This window comes from Ceratotherium simum, chromosome 35 (genome assembly GCF_057802395.1).
Source record: "Ceratotherium simum simum isolate JZ-2026a chromosome 35, ASM5780239v1, whole genome shotgun sequence".
NCBI classification, from domain to species: Eukaryota; Metazoa; Chordata; class Mammalia; order Perissodactyla; family Rhinocerotidae; genus Ceratotherium; species Ceratotherium simum.
In genome coordinates, this window is record NC_141934.1 from 4,854,910 (window position 1) to 4,870,125 (window position 15,216).

At 41.8% G+C, this 15,216-nt stretch overlaps 3 pseudogenes; 2 read left to right on the forward strand and 1 right to left on the reverse strand.

Annotated features, from left to right (window-relative positions):
* LOC147912425 (uncharacterized) overlaps positions 1–15,216 on the forward strand; it is a 176,540-nt pseudogene that overhangs the window by 12,796 nt on the left and 148,528 nt on the right.
* LOC106800071 (tubulin alpha-3 chain-like) lies at positions 7,725–10,065 on the reverse strand (annotated as a pseudogene).
* LOC106800226 (Y-box-binding protein 1 pseudogene) lies at positions 13,169–14,774 on the forward strand (annotated as a pseudogene).

A 15,216-nucleotide genomic window follows, 5' to 3' on the forward strand; every position in this document is an offset into this window, starting at 1 on the left:
ATCGTGTGGTGTTTGTCTTTATCTGTCTGGCATATTTCGCTTAACATAATACCCCCCAAGTCCATCCATGTTGTTGCAAAAGGGATGATTTTGTCTTTCTTTTATGGCTGAGTAGTATTCCATGGTATATATATATACCACATTTTCTTTGTCCAGTCATCAGTCTATGGACACTTGGGTTGCTGCAACTTCTTGGCTATAGTGAATAATGCTGTAATGAACATAAGGGTGCATAAGCCTCTTTGGATTGTTTATTTCAGGTTCTTTGGATAAATACCCAGTTGTGGGATAGCTGGATCATAAGGTATTTGTATTTTTAATTTTTTGAGGAATCTCCATACTGTTTTCCATAGAGGCTGCACCAGTTTGCGTTCCCACCAGCAGTCAATGAGAGTTCCCTTTTCTCCACATCCTCTCCAACATTTGTTATTTTTTGTCTTGGTGATTATAACCATTCTAATGGGTGTAAGGTGATATCTTAGTGTGGTTTTGATTTGCATTTCCCTGATGATTAGTGATGTTGAACATCTTTTCATGTGCCTATTGGCCATCTGTATATCTTCCTTGGAAAACTATCTATTCATATCCTCTGCCCATCTTTTGATCAGGTTGTTTGTTTTTTTGTTGTTCAGTTGTATGAGTTCTTTATATATTGTGGAGATTAACTCCTTGTTGGATATATGATTTGCAAATATTTTCTCCCATCTCATGGGTTGTCTGCGTTTTGATCCTGGTTTCATTTGCCTTGCAGAAGCTCTTTAGTCTGATGAAGTCCCACTTGTTTATTTTTTCTTTTGTTTCCCTTTTCTGAGTAGACATAGAATTTCAAAAGACCCCTCTATGACCAGTGTCAAAGAGTGTACTGCCTATATTTTCTTCCAGGGGTTTTATAGTTTCAGGTCTTGCCTTCAATTATTTAATCTATTTTGAGTTACTTTTTGTGTACGGCGAAAGAAAATTATCTACTTTCATTCTTTTACATGTGGCTCTCTAGTTTTCGAAGGACCATTCATTGAAGAAACTTTCCTTTCTCCATCATATGTTCTTAGATCCTTTGTCAAGAAGAGCTGTCCATTGATGTGTGGTTTTATTTCTGGGCTTTCAATTCTGTTCCATTGATCTGTGTGTCTGTTTTTTTTTACCAGTACTATGCTGTTTTGATTACTATTGCTTTGTAGTATGTTTTAAAGTCAGGGATTGTGATGCCTCCAGCTTTGTTGTTTTTCTCAGGATTGCTTTATCTATTTGGGGTCTTTTGTTGCCCCATATAAATTTTAGTATTCTGTCTTATATTTCCATGAAGAATGTCATTGGGATTCTGATTGGGATTGCACTGTTTTACGATGGATTCTGTATGTTTCCCTATATATAAAATCATGTCGTATGTAAATAGCGAGACTTTCACTTTGTTGCCTATTTGGATTCCTTTTATTCCTTTTTCTTTCCTAATTGCTCTGGCCAAAACCTCCAGTACTATGTTGAATAAGAGTGGCGAGAGTGGGCACCCTTTTCTTGTTGCTGTTATCAGAGGAATGGCTTTCAGTTTTTCCCCATTGAGTATGATGTTGGCTGTGGGTTTGTCATATATGGCCTTTATTATGTTGAGGTACTTTCCTTCTATACCCATAAATGGATGTTGGATCTTGTCAAATGTTTTATATGCATCTATTGAGATGATCATGTGGTTTTTCTTCCTCGTTCTGTTGATGTGGTGTGTCACATTGATCGATTTGTGGATGTTGAACTATCCCTGTGTCCTGGTATAAATCCCACTGGATCATAGTGTATGATCTTTTTAATGTGTTGCTGTATTTGGTTTGCCAATATTTTGTTGAGGATTTTTGCATCAATGTTCATCAGTGATATTGACCTTTAATTTTCCTTTTCTAGTATTGTCCTTGTTTGGCTTTGGTATCACGGTGAGGCTGGCCTTGTAGAATGTGTTAGGAAGTGTTCCATTTTCCTCCAGTTTTTGGAATAGTCTGAGAAGGATAGGTATTAAATCTTCTTTGAATGTTTGGTAAAAGTCTTGAGAGAAGCTGTCTGGTCCTGGACTTTTATTTTTGGGGAGGTTTTTGATTACTGTTTCAATCTCCTTACCGGTGATTGGTCTATTCAAATTCTCTATTTATTCTTAATTCAGTTTTGGAAGGTTGTATGATTCTGAGAATTTATCCATTTCCTCTAGATTATCCAATTTGTTGGCATATAGCTTTTTGTAGTATTCTCTTAATATCTTTTGTGTTTCTGAGGTGTCCATTATAATTTCTCCTCTTTCATTTCTGTTTTAATTTATTTGAGCCTTCTCTCTCTTTTTCTTGGTGAGTCTAGCTAAAGGTTTGTCAATTTTGTTTAACTTTTCAAAGAACTAGCTCTTGGATTCATTGGTTTTTCTATTGTTGTTTCAGCTTGTATTTCATTTATTTCTGCTCTGATTTTTATTATTTCCTTCCTTTTGCTGATTTTGGGCTTTGTTTGTTCTTCTTTTTCTGGTTCCTTTAGGTGCCCTGTTAGATTGTTTATTTGAGATTTTTCTTGTTTGTGGAAGTAGGCCTGTATTGCTATGAACTTCCCTCATAGAACTGCTTTTGCTGTATCCTATGAATTTTGGAATGCCATATTTTCATTTTCACTTGTCTCCAGGTATTTTTTGATTTCTCCTTTCATTTCTTCATTGACCCAATCGTTGTTCAGTAGCATTTTGTTTAATCTCCACATATTTGTGATTATTCTGATTTTCTTCCTGTAGTTGATTTCTAGTTTCATAGTGTTGTGGTCAGAAAAGGTGCTTGGTATAATTTCAATCTTCTTAAATTTATTGAGACTTATTTTGTGGCCTAATATGTGATCAGTCTTGGAGAATGTTCCATGTGCATTTGAAAAGAATGTGTATTCTGTGGTTTTTGGATGGACTGTTCTATATATATCTACTAAGTCCATCTGGGCTAATGTGTTGTTTAAGGCCACTGTTTCCTTATTGATCTTCTGTTTGGATGATCTATCAGTGTAAGTGTAGTGTTAAGTTCCCCTACTGTTATTGTGTCACTGTCTATTTCTCCTTTTATGTCTGTTAATTATTGCTTTATATATTTAGGTCTTCCTACGTTGGGTGCATAGATATTTAGAAGTGTAATATGCTCTTGTTGGATTGTTCCCTTTATCCGTATGTAGTGACCTTCTTTGTCTCTTGTTACAGTTTTGTTTTAAAGTCTACTTTGTCTGATATATGAATTGCTACCTCAGCTTTGTCTTCATTGCCATTTGCATGGAGTATCTTTTTCCATCCCTTCACTTTCAGTTTGTGAGTGTCTTTAGGTCTAAAGTGTGTCTCTTGAATGCAGCATATATATGGGTCTTGTTTTTCTATCCAATCAGCCACCCTGTGCCTTTTGATTGGAGCATTTAGTCCACTGATGTGTAAAGTAGCTATTAATAAGTATGTGCTTATTCCCATTTTGTTCCTTTTTGTCTGGGTGTTTTAGTAGTTCTTCTCTGTTCCTTTCTTCTTCTCTTGCTCTCTTCCCTGTGGTTTGATGGCTTTCTTTAGTATTATGTTTGGGTTCATTTCTCTTAATTTTTTGTGTATTTATTGTAGGTTTCTGGTTGGTGATTACATGCATGAGGTTCATATATAGAAACCTATTATATAGTAATCTATATTAAGTTGATGTTCTCTTTAGTTTGACCTCTTTCTAAAAGCTCTACCCTTTTACTCCTCTCCTTCCACATTTTATGTTTTTGATATCATATCTAACCTCTTTTTGTGTGTGTTTCCCTTACCCTCTTTTCATGGAAATAGGTAATTTTAGTACTTTTGTCTTTTGACCTTCATATTTTCTTTATAGGTGGTTGATCTGCTACCTTTACTGTATTTTTGCCTTTACCTGTGATTTTATTGCCTTTTTTGTGATAATTTTCTTCTTCCTGTTTGTGGTCTTCTCTTTATTACTTAAATAAGTCTCTTTAGCATTTTTTGTAAGACTAGTTTCTTGGTGATAAGCTCCTTTAATTTTTGCCTGTTTGGGAAACTCTTTATCTCTCCTTCCATTCTGAATGATAACCTTGCTGGGTAGAGTATTCTTTGCTGTAGGTTTTTTCCTTTCAGCACTTTAAATATATTGTGCCACTCCCTTCTAGCTTGTAAGGTTTCTGCTGAGAAGTCAGCTGATAGCCTTATGGGGTTTCCTTTGTATGTAACTTGTTACCTTTCTCTTGTGGCTTTTGGGATTCTCTCTTTATCTTTAATTCTTGACATTTTAGTTATAATATGTCTTGGTGTGGGCCTTTTTGGATTTATCTTGTTTGGTGCTCTCTGTGCTTCCTGTACCTGGATATCTGTTTCCTTCCTTAGGTTAGGAAAATTTTCAGCTATTATTTCTTCAAATAGATTCTCTGCCACTTTGTCTCTCTCTTCTCCTTCTGGAACATCTATAATATGAATGTTAGTGCACTTGATGTTGTCCCAAGGTCCCTGTTCTTGTTCTTCTTAATTCTTTTTTCTTTTATCTGTGCAGCTTGGGTGATTTCCTGATGGCTTTCATCCAGCTTGATCTGTTCTTCTGTATCGTCTATTCTGCTATTGAGTCCCTCTAATGAATCTAGAAGAAATGGATAAATTCTTAGAATCATACAACCTTCCAAAACTGAATCAAGAAGAAATAGAGAATCTGAATAGACCAATCACAAATAAAGAGAATGAAACAGTAATCAGAAACCTCCCCAAAAATAAAAGTCCAGGACCAGATGGCTTCTCTGGAGAATTCTACCAAACATTCAAAGAAGATTTAATACCTATCCTTCTCAAACTATTCCAAAAAATAGAGAAAAAGGGAACACTTCTTAACACTTTCTACGAGGCCAACATTACCCTGATACCAAAGTCAGACAAGGACAATACAAAGAAAGAAAACTACAGGCCAATATCGCTGATGAACATAGATTCAAAAATACTCAAGAAAATATTGGCAAACCGAATACAGCAATATGTTAAAAAGGTCATACACCATGAGCAAGTTAGATTTATACCAGGGACACAAGGATGGTTCAACATCCACAAATCAATCAACGTGATACACCACATTAACAAAACAAGGAATAAAAACCCTATGATCATCTCAATAGATGCAGAGAAGACATTTGACAAGATCCAACATCCATTTATGATAAAAACTCTCAACAAAATGGGTATAGAAGGAAATTGCCTCAGCATAATAAAGACCATATATGACAAATCCACAGCCAACATCATACTCAATGGGGAAAGTCTGAAAGCCATTCCTCTGAGAACAGGAACAAGACAAGAGTGCCCACTCTCACCACTCCTATTCAACACAGTATTGAAGGTTTTGGCCAGAGCAATTAGGCAAGAAAAAGGAATAAAAGAGATCCAAATAGGCAACAAAGAAGTGTCACTCTCACTATTTGCAGATGACATAATTTTATATATAGAAAACCCTAAAGAATCCATTGGAAAACTATTAGAAACTATTTGTACCCTGCAACTACAGCAAAGTTGCAGGGTACAAAATCAACCTACAAAAATCAGTTGCAATTCTGTATGCTAATAACGAACTAAAAGAGAACTCAAAAAGATAATTCCATTTACAATCACATCAAAAAGAATAAAATATCTAGAAATAAATCTAACCAAGGAGGTGAAAGAGCTATATAATGAAAACTATAAGACATTATTGAAAGAAATTGATGATGACATAAAGAAATGGAAAGATATTCCATGCACGTGGATTGGAAGAGTAAACATAGTTAAAATGTCTGTGTTACCCAAAGCAATCTACAGATTCAATGCAATCCCAATCAGAATCCCAATAATATTTTTCATGGAAATAGAACAAAGAATACTAAAATTCTTACGGGGCAACAAAAGACCCCAAATAGCTAAAGCAATCCTGAGAAAAAAGAACAAAGCTGGAGGCATCACAGTCCCTGACTTTAAAACATACTACAAAACAATAGTAATCAAAACAGCAAAATAGTAATCAAAACTGGTACAAAAAGAGACACACAGATGAATGGAACAGAATTGAAAGCCCAGAAATAAAGCCACACGTATATGGACAGCTAATCTTTGACAATAGAGCTAGGAACATACAATGGACAAAGGAAAGGCTCTTTGATAAATGCTGCTGGGAAAATTGGACAGCCACATGCAAAAGAATGAAAGTAGACCATCTGCTTTTGCCATTCACAAAAATTAACTCAAAATGGATCAAAGACCTGAAGGTGAGACCTGAAAATATAAAACTCCTAGAAGAAAATATAGGCAATACACTATTTGACATTGGTCATAAAGGAATCTTTTTGGATACCATGTCTACTCGGACAAGGGAAACTAAAGAAAAAATAAACAAGTGGGACTTCTTCAGATTAAAGAGCTTCTACAAGGGAAAGGAAACCAGGATCAAAAGGAATAGACAACTCATCAGCTGGGAGAAAATATTTGCAAATCATATATCCAACAAGGGGCTAATCTCCATAATATATAAAGAACTCACACAACTGCACAACAGAAAAACAAACAACCTGATCAAAAAATGGGCAGAGGATATGAACAACACTTCTCCAAAGAAGTTATACAGATGGCCAACAGGCACATGAAAAGATGTTCCACATCACTAATCATCAGGGAAATGCAAATGGAAACCACACTAAGATATCGCCTTACACCCATTAGAATGGCTATAATCACCAAGACAAGAAACAACCAAAGTTGGAGAGGTTGGGGAGAAACAGGAACCCTCATTGACTGCTGGTGGGAATGCAGACTGGTGCATCCTCTATGGAAAAGAGTGTGGAGATTACTCAAAAAAATAAAAATAGAAGTACCTTATGATCCAGCTATCCCACTACTGGGAATCTGTCCAATGAACCTGAAATCAACAATCCAAAGAGGCTTATGCACTCCTATTTTCATTGCAGCATTATTCACTATAGCCAAGAAGTGGAAGCAACCCAAGTGTCCCTCAATTGATACATGGATAAAGAAGATGTGGTGTTGGACCGGCCCCGTGGCTTGGTGGTTAAGTGAGCGCGCTCCGCTGCTGGCGACCCGGGTTCGGATCCCGGGCTCCCACTGGCGCGCTGCTTCTCCGGCCATGCTGAGGCTGCGTCCCACATACAGCAACTAGAAGGATGTGCAGCTATGACACACAACTATCTACTGGGGCTTTGGGGGGAAAAAATAAATAAATAAAATCTTTAAAAAAAAAAAAAAAGAAGATGTGGTGTATATATACAATGGAATACTACTCAGCCATAAAAGAAGACAAGATCGCCCCATTTGCAACAACATGGATGGACCTGGAGGGTATTATGTTAAGTGAAATAAGCCAGAAAGAGAAAGACAAACACCACATTATTTCACTCATATGTGTAAGATAAACCAACACATGGACAGAGAGAACTGTATGGTGGTTACCAGAGGCAAGGGGGTTGAGGGGTGGACACAAGGGGTGAGGGAAGGCATTTATGTGGTGACTGACAAACAATAGTATGCAACCAAAATTTCACAATGCTATAAACTATTAAGACATCAATAAAAAATAAAAAATTAAAAAAAGTATTTCCTGTAAAAAAAAAATTCATCAAGCTATATATTTAAGATTAGTGCATTTTACTATACGTATATTATGCCACAATAAAAACATTTGTGACTATAAATGAAAAAAAAGATGCCACTGAATAAATGATCACTCTGATTCCCTAAGTTATGACCAAGAGCCAAGCTGCCAGGGAACAGGAGAATTCTCTGCAAAGGGCAGCGTTCTATTGCAGAGTCTGCTGCTTGCTAACAGGTAGACCCACTCCACACCACCCAGTCCTACCTTAAATCCAGTCGGGCACCAATCCACAAACTGGATGGTGGCTTGGTCTTAATGGTGGCAATGGCCATGTTGACGTCTTTCGGGGCCACGTCCCCCCTGTACAACATCCAGCAGGCCATGTGCTTGCCATGGCGAGAGTCACACTTGACCATCTGGTTGGCCGGCTTGAAGCAGGCATGGTGATCTCGGCCACGGACAGCTGCTCATGGTAGGCCTTCTCGGCTGAGATGACTGGGGCATAGGTGGCCAGAGGGAAGTGGATGTGGGGGTACAGGACCGGGTTGGTCTGAAATTCCATCAAGTCCACATTCAGGGCCCCATCAAATCTCAGGGAGGCCGTGATGGAGGACACCATCTGCCCAATCAGATGGTAGAGATTGGTGTATGTGGGCCGCTTGATATCCAGGTTGCGCCAACATATGTTGTAGATGGCTACATTGTCCACCATGAAGGCATAGTCAGAATGTTCCAGGGTCGTGTGGGTGGTCAGGATGGAGTTGTAGGGCTCCACCACGACTGTGGAAACCTGGGCGGCTGGGTAAATCCAAAATCAGCTTGGACTTCTTGCCCTAGTCCACTGAGAGGTGGTCCATGAGCAGAGATGCAAAGCCAGAGCCGGTGCCGCCCCCAAAGCTGTGGAAGATGAGGAAGCCCTGCAGCCCCGTGCACAGATCCGCCTGAGAGAAAGCAGAGAACATGAGCCAACACCTGCAGAAGCCACACCACTTACCTCCAACCAGCCACAGTCACTTCTCTTCCTCTGCAAGATTATACAACTCACATCCTCCACAGTGAACATGCATTACACTTAGAGGCAAAGCAGAGCAGATGTTAAAGATGTATGGATGCACTGCAGCCACCCTGGAGAGTCAGACTGTGGACTCGTGATTCTGGCCTCAGTTTTGCCAAAATGTCCTCCTGGTCACAATCCAAGGTCTACCCTGCCATCCAGGACAATGTGCACAGGAAGGCTTCTTGGCACTCTTCTTACCAGTTTGCGGATGCGGTCCAGGACCAGGTCAACGATCTCCTTGCCGATGGTGTAGTGGCCTCTGGCGTAATTATTGGCTGCGTCTTCCTTCCCGGTGATCAGCTGCTCCGGGTGGAAGAGCTGCCTGTAGGTCCCTGTGCGCACTTCATCTACAGAGGACACAGGGACCGCAAGACTTTAAGGCCCACTGTTAACTCACCCAGGTGGACAGACTTGTGACTGTTCCATTCTACCAAGCACATGCTGTAGGTCAACAGCATCAGTGTCTCCTAGGAAAGTCTCTGTGTAATATACAGACCACAACAGCAACCTATGGCTCTAGGAGAGAAGAGTCAACTCACAGCACAAATGCCAGTGCGACCGGTTCCCAAGGAAGGGAACAGAGCTGTCACAACCACACACAGGCGAGTCTACACGTGCATGTTTCTTCATACCCATATCTACAGCCAAGGGTATAATTTAAAACTGCCTTACATACTAGACAGTCACCAGGTCAGTGTGGTGGGCAGTGCCATCAGGGCACCCTATGTGGGCTGGGTCTCACAAACTTTAGGGTGACATTCTGTTATCTCCCAATGGCCACTGAAAGGTGCTCTCTTTGCAGCTCTCCTTGGAAACTACCTCAGACTCCTAATCTGCAGGAACCCAACGAATGTTCTATACTTACCTTTCTATGTCTAAGATGCAGGTCAAGACTCGTGCACCAGCCTGAGGGAGCACACAGCATTAAGGAGGGACCAGTGCCCGGGCACCCTGCAGACAGGGTCTACACAATCACCTGACTGGGGCTGAGGTGGCCATGAGTGAATCTATCACCAGCCCATCTTCCTGCTCGCCCACATTACAGTAGGTTTTTCTAAATTAGGAGCCTGAGTCCCACAGATATTTCAAGCACTAACCCCACAGTTTCTCACCTAACATGGCCACGGGCATACCCTTGTATGTCCGTCCTTTCTGCAGAGGGATTCAAAGGAGCACATGTGGGGCTTTAGCAATGCTCTCTCACCTTCCTAGGACAGCCGCCCTGAGTGCCCGAGTACCTACCGACCACGGTGGGCTCCAGGTCCACAAACACTGCTCTGGGCACATGCTTGCCAGCCCCAATCTCGCTGAAGAAAGTGTTGAACGAGTCATCGCCACTGCCAATGGTTTTGTCACTTGGCATCTGACCATTGGGCTGAATTCCATGTTCATGGCAGTACAGTTCCCAGCAGGCATTGACGATCTGGACCCCCGCCTGCCCCACATGGATAGAGATGCACTTGCACTGGGAACCAGAACATAAAGGTGAGACCTGCGTCTTCAAGGCAATCGTCACTCTATGGCATGCAAATGAGACCTGATATCATAAATTAATATTTGTAATATATTTTGGTGTCTGGAGGTTTTCTCAGACATTCCATCCCATGACCTGCTAATGATCATTTCATATCTGGACACTTGCCCATCCAACATGGATAGAGACACACTGAACTATGAATAGGAGTACTTCCAAACAATCAGTAGGTAATATTAAAAATTAATATAAAATAAGCAGTCAAGCAACATTGCCTCCACCTAAGGCTGGATTCGCCACCCTATTTTAGGTAATGGCTTAGAAAATCAGACAAAATATATGAAACAACAGTTTTCGGTCACTGGACAACAGGCAGCAGAGACAGTGATTGCTCAGAGCAGAGAAACAAAGTCACCCATGTTCCTTCCCCAAGAGACTCCTGGGGGTTTCCAGGCTGCAGCAGAGGGAGGAGAAACCCATAGCCTAGGGATCCCCTGAGTGGAGAATAGAGAACTTGGGGTTCAGGGAGGCCAAGGTAGCTAGAAACCACGGTGCTGATACTGGCGGGGAGAGAGCTGCACGAAAAGAGCCCTGTGGAGACCAACGGGGAGTCCCATGGAGTCCACAGCTGAGTGCTGCTCAGTACACGTGTGTGAGGGGCTCCTGAGCTCCCAGCCGCCATGACGGAAAAACCTCCCCCTCACAGAGTACTGAATGGAGTCCTCAGAAGTGGGGCTGAATGAGGCTACACTAAAGGCTGTTCTGAGCCCACCTAAGAAAGCTGAAAAGCAAGCCTCAAAGGATCCAACTGTTTCCACATATGTTGATAGCATCACAGAAAAAAACCTGCAAATAGTTAAATGAGGACAAAGAAAATCTAGCACCCAATTTTGTAAAATTCATAGTGTCTGGTGTCCAATCTACACTTACCAGGTATACCTCCCCCCAAAAATCCAAAAAATATGACCATATGAAGAAAAAAACCAATCAATTAAAACAGACCCAGAAATGGCAAAGATGATAGAATTAGTAGACGAGGAGATTAAAATAACTATTATATGTACATATGCTCAGTTAGGTAGGGGAAAAAATTAGCATGATAAGAGAAACATGTTTGTTATTAAAAATACTTAAATCAAACTACCTATGATAGAAAATGTAATGTCTGAAATGAAAAACACACTGCATGGTATTAGCAGCAGAGTCTATACTACAGAAGAAAAGATTTGAGGTTGATGCAACAGTTCTGGAAATAGATTGTAGTGCTGGTTACAGAACATGGGAATGTACTTAATGCTACTGAATTATACACTTAAAAATGGTTAAAATGGGGGCTGGCCTGGTAGTGTGGTGGTTAAGTTTTCAGGCTCCACTTTGGCAGCCTGTGGTTCACAGATTTGGATCCTGAGTGTGGACCTATGCACCTCTCATCAAGCTATGCTGTGGCAGGCATCCCATATAAAGTAGAGGAAGATGGGCACAGATGTTAGCCCAGGGCCAATCTTCCTCAGTGAAAAAAAAGAGGAGGATTGGCAACAGGTGTTAGCTCAGGGCTAACCTTCTTCACACACACAAACATAAAATTAAAAAGGAAAGAGTTTTTAAAAAAAAAAAGTTAAAATGGTAAATTTTGTATCGTGTATTTTTTCACAAAAAAGGTGATACTCAGCAATAAAAAGAACCATGTTGACACACGCAACAACATGGATGAATCTCAAAATAATCACAGTGAGTGAAAGAACCCAGACAACAACAAAAACTGAACTCAGTGATCCCATTTACATAAAATACTAGAAAATGCAGAAAAGTAGATTAGTGGGGAGGAAGAGTTGGGGGGCAGGAGGGAGGGCTCACAAAAGGACATGAAGGAACTTTGGGGGTGATGGGTATGCTCATTATCTTGATTGAGGTGATGGCTTCATAGGTTATCAATATGTTAACAAATGTTAAACCTTGTGTAATTATACACTTTAAATGAGTAATTTATTTTTATGTCAATTATATGTCAATAAGAATGTAAAAAAAATAGACTTTCTCAGACATTTAAACACTGAGAGAATTAATCATTGGCAGGTCACTACCACAAGAGGTGTGAAGGGAATCCCTCCAGGCAGCAGGAGAACAGCACTAGACGGACAACTGGGACCACACACAGGAATGACGGTCACCTCAGCTGCTCACTGTGGGCAAACAGCAAAGACTTTCACCACATTAAAAAATATAATTGAATGTTAAAGCAAAAGAATGATTTATTGTGGGGTTCATAACTCAGGTAAAAGTAAAATATGACAAACAACATCACCGAGGCCAAGAAGGGGAAACGGAAGGGGACCGTCATGAGGCGGCACAGTGTCACTGAAGGTGGACTGGCACGAACAGAAGATGTAGGCGGTCATCGTCACAGCAACCACGAAAAACAAAGTGAAGTGGAAGAGCCAAGAAGCTAATACAGGGATCAAGTGGAATCATACCAATAATTAGCCCAAAAGAAGGCAGAAAATAAGGGGGAAACAGGAACAAACAAACGGGATAAATAGAAAACAAATAGCAACCTGGTGGATTTAAACCCAACCACGCCAATAGTCACATTAACGTCCTTACAAATTAAATGTAATTACCTAATAAAAGGCGGATTATCAGGTGGAGGAAAAAGCAAGACCTCATCTATGCTAACTACAAGAGGCCCAGAGACAGGGTAAAAAGTAAAGATGGAGAAAGACACAGCATGCTAAGGCTACACCAAAGGAAAGCGAGAGTGGCTATGGGAACAGTGTGGGTTTCATTCTCTGGTGTTTGTTTTCTGCTGACAGCAGCATGTTCTGAGCACACAGACTGGCCTTGGTCTGGGAGAGGGGAGGCTGGGATGGACGGACCGCCCCGTCAGGCGTCCTCTAAGCAGGTTTAGAGGAAACTCCGCTCTGGATCAGTCTGGGCAGCAGGGGTAGGAGGGGTGCGTGGGCACACAGAGGGGGCAGCGAGGACTTTGCTTCAACACTCGAGGACCAGGTTAGCCTGGGGCCTCCCACTGTGCCACTCATCTCTTGCTTCTCCAAGAGCACCATGGTGGGCTCAAAATCATGGTTGGGCAAGCAGGAACTCAGGGTCTCTCAGTTCTGGCGTAATCTGATGTCCAGCTGGTTTCAGGTCAAGGTGGGGGGCAGGAGCCACCAGACAGCAGCTCCTCTCAGTGAGCAGTGCACTCATGTGGTGTCTGGCAGGGGAGAGCACAGGCCAGGACCAACAGTGTTGCTTTCAAAGCCAAGAATTTTACCAGGGAAAGAGGGTCACTTTATAGTAATAAAGGAGTCAATTCACCAGGAAGGCAGAACAGTCCTTGATGATTATGTATCATTAGAGTCATAGCTTCTAGACACAGAGCTTCAAAATATACCAAGAAAAACCGACAGAACTGAAAGGAGAAATAGGCGATCCACAATCAAAGATTCAACACTCTCTCAATAACTGAGTGACAGAAATCAGTAAGGACACAGAGGACCTGGATAGCACTGTTAACCACAGTGACCTGACTGACACCATAGAACACTCCCCCCAATGCAGCAGAATACATGTTCTTCTCACGTGCACAGGGGACATCTGCCAAAAGAGAACACATTCTCCACCAACCTAAGACAAGTCTCAACAAATCTCACATAATCCAAATTAGAGTTTGATCAGTGGTGGGAGGGAAGAGCGGACACCGAAGAGCACTGCGAGCCCTGCTGTCACCTCCAGCTCCAAGCTCCATTGCACCCTTGAGTGGTGAGCTGGCCCAGTCACCGTCATCACACCCCTGAGCCAGGACCCTCAGCTGTCCCTGCCCCTAGTGCTGCCAACAACAAGCCCAGCACCAGAGGCAGGGTGCAGGCACAAGAGGGTAAGTGTAATGAAGGTTTGGGAACAGTAAAATGGTTCAAGGTAAGAAATGGCTATGGTTTCATCAGCAGGAAGGACACCCAGGAAGATGTACACAGACCGCCACAAAGAGGAAGAACCCCAGCGAGGACCTTCGCAGTGCAGGAGATGGGAGACTGGGCAGTCTGACGCTGTGGAAGGAGAAAGGGTGCAGAGGCAGCAAGTGTGACAGGCCCTGGGGAGCTGCGGTGTAAGACAGTACACACGCAGCAGACCTGGACCGTCATAGATGCTGTTCACATCACAGGGGTCCTCCGCACAACCGCCAGCAGAATTAGCAGAATAGTGACAACAGGGAAAGAACAGGGACCAGAGAGTGCTCCCAAAGGCCAGGCCCCACAGCACCAGCCTGACCGCAGGCCACAGTCCCCACCTTACTACATGCAGAGACCCTATGGGTGACAACACAGTGTTCCAGCCCTCCTGTGCAGGGAGGAGTGATGGAGGGGACTGACAACTATCGTGCAGGAGAACAAGGGAGACCAGTGAGACAGAAGCTGTATTGGGGTGTAGACCACAATTCCACAGGGGCCCTCCTCACCAAAGACAGCCCAGAGAGGACGGCCATGAAGATCAGGAAAGTCAAGGAGCTGACACCTATCATAAGCAGCCACCTCAACATCAGCACCGCCGTGCCTTCAGTGACCAACACAGATGCCAAGAAAACTCTCAACCACATGATGGCAAAGAGACAAGAGCAGCTGCTCCACCAGCTGAGAACTCCTCCCTCCCGAGGCTGAGCTGGGCGGGCTGAGGAAATGCAGGCTCACCATCCCTCCACCATCTGCTTTAGTCACCCAACAAGGAGAAACGCACGTGAAATTCCAGCAATAAGAAATGAAGAAAAGATCAGAGCTGAAGACCTTAAGTGCCTGCTTTTTCCCTCTTGACCAGATAACGAACTATCTGCTTATCTATGCAGCATAGGACTTTCATTATTTTATCTAAAGTTGTCTCTTTTTGGTAATGACAAATGTTTTATTTTTTTTAATGAAGCCTAGTTTTTCTCAATACACCTTTAAAGGTTTTTAAATTGTTTCTTATCTGGTCAAGGTAAATTTTTAAAAACCTCATTTTTAATTTGTGATAAAAGTTTACAACTTGATATTTTCAAAAAACTCAACAAACTGCAAGCACCTGTTAATAAAGATCTTAAAAAAATTCAAATAATACAAAATACATTTTCTTTTTTTTTT